The sequence below is a fragment of the Sprattus sprattus genome (assembly GCF_963457725.1).
Source record: "Sprattus sprattus genome assembly, chromosome: 6".
Classification (NCBI taxonomy): domain Eukaryota; kingdom Metazoa; phylum Chordata; class Actinopteri; order Clupeiformes; family Clupeidae; genus Sprattus; species Sprattus sprattus.
Window position 1 is genome coordinate 3,914,823 of NC_137925.1, and position 2,500 is coordinate 3,917,322.

Genomic DNA, 2,500 nt, shown 5'->3' on the forward strand with positions numbered 1-2,500 from the left:
TCAACCACAGAGGCAAGCTAACCTAATTAAATGTTTGCACAAGTGCGCTTGAAGCGGGACAAAAAGGCAAATTCTATGAATACATAAACAGTCTGTCGCTCCCTCATTTGATGTGGCATTGGTCAGATTACCCCCCCCCCCCCCCAAACACGCACATACACACACACACACACACACACACACACACAACCACAAACAAAGGCACCCACACAGTTATTTTAGTGAAGTCTCTAGAAGAGTAAACTGGTGGCATATAAATGAGCCTTGCTCACTCAGATACACACACACACACACACACAAGCCCCAGACACACAAACATGCACTGCAGAACACACACACACACACACACACACACACACACACACACACACACACACACACACACACACACATGCACCCCAGACACACAGGCACACACACATACAGGACTCTGCCACACACTGAAAAGCTGTCATGCTTCGCTCTGCTGTCTTCATAGCCGTGTGAAAGCATCCTCTTATACTGCATTAATGCAATCAGTGCGCACACACACACACACACACACACACACACACACACACACACACACACACACACACACACACACACACACAAACACACAAATGGAAGAAAAAGCCAGAGATGAGAGTGTGTATCCCCCTCTCTCCCTCCCGTCTGAGAGTGTTTCCGCCTGTCACAAATTGAATTATGCAGCATTCACATGAAAAAGCCACCGGTGGTCTCACGTCTATCCTATCCCCGCCATGCGTGTTAATAATTTGGGGAAGAGAGATGGGGGTTGGGGAGCATATTAACCCATTGGCGCCGGATGCTGCGTAGCGCAGCATAGGCTTTCCTGCCGGTTGCTGCGTAGCGCAGCATAGGCTTTCCTGCCGGTTGCTGCGTAGCGCAGCATTTTGTACACGTGCTGTTTTCATGACGAATGCAGCGTATAACTCACTCTGGTTGGTTAAAATTACACATGGGATGGGTCTTAAGGCCTTGCTAAAGATCAGATGACCACCAAAATGAACTTTGGTTGGCTGAAAATCACGTCAATCAATCAGATAGCCACGCGATATTCTGTGCTTGTTTTCAGTGATACCATGCTGGCTAGCGAGAAGTAGCAGTGAAGAAGTAGCAGTGAACATGGAGTATTTTGATAGCGATGTCAGTGATTTCGACATAGATTTTGAAGGATTTGAGTCTGAGAGGGAGAAGGAAAATGACTTTGTGTCAGAGGATCCATTAGATACGGCACAGGAGTGGGATTTTGTGGGCACGGAAGGAGAGGAGGAGGGATTCCAGGTGGACTGGACAACCGGCAATGATCTGGAGGTAATTATTTATGTTTTGTTTTCTTGTGCGATCTTCCGAGTTCTCTTCTCTTAGAAAACGGAATGGGCAGTAATGATAGTGGTGCTATAGCGATTACTAATGGTGATGATGGTTGATAATATATACATGCAATAATGTTAGTTATAGATACAATAATGGCATAATGAATAAATAGCATTTACATTTAGCAGACGTTTTTGTCCAAAGATTTTAGATAAGAAAAATAACGTGGAGAACTGTATAGCATAATACATCATAATGAATAGTAATACAATTATGAATAAATATAAATACTATAAATAACATTGATGGAACTGGAAATATACTATTCTGTTAGTGTAGCTTTATTGTGTATCCAACTTGAATGTGTACTCCCTGTCTGTGCCTCAAAGAGACCTGAACAATTGGCATATGAACACCTATAACCCCTATACCCTATAGACAGTCTAGTAGGCCATTGTCTTAGCACCAGCTGAGAGGGTGGGTCTCATAATAATACAATGATTGAATGCTTTGCCATACGTTTTTACAGATATCTCCATCTCCAGGATAACGTTGACCCCGCCATGGCTTCATGCTCCATGTGAACTGCGAGGCCAGCTCCACCCCAGGATGTCTCCATCCCTCTCCTCTCCTCCCTCCCCATTTCTCTTTCCCCCTCCCTCCCCCTCTTCCCCTCCCTCATAATGTTTGCATACTTGAAAATTGTATTTATTGTATTTTATATCATTGATTTATATTGTTTTTGTGTGTTTGAGAGTTTTTTACAAATGTTATTGTTGTTTGTGTGCTCAGGGAGCAGGTTTTAATAAAACCTGCAGTTCTTACCTTCACAATGCATCTTATTTCATGTTTCTAAGTGCTACAGAGGCTTAGATATTAAGGTTTTTGTAGACGTTGACAATTCTTACTGTTTTCTCAGAAAACCCTCAGGAAATGAGGTACTTTCTCATAGAATAGCATAGGATTTAACAGGCGTTTTTAGCAGGCGTTTTAGGCAGAAATGGGTTAAAGTGAGCACACAGTTTGATTTCCCTTATTTTCTCATGTATCTATATATCTATCTATCTCTCTGTCTTCTACAGTTAGAAGAAGGGGGAGGAAGAGGTAAAAGTCAGGAAAGGTGGATGAAAACTAATCATCACTTCTTCTTTTTTGATGGGTTAAGCATTTAAAGAAACAA

General features: G+C 42.6%; 1 protein-coding gene across 1 annotated transcript in view; it reads left to right on the forward strand.

The window, feature by feature from the left end:
* The window catches only part of LOC308366555 (teneurin-1-like), a gene marked incomplete at both ends in the record, with an annotated part of 192,357 nt that overhangs the window by 113,217 nt on the left and 76,640 nt on the right, over positions 1–2,500 (forward strand).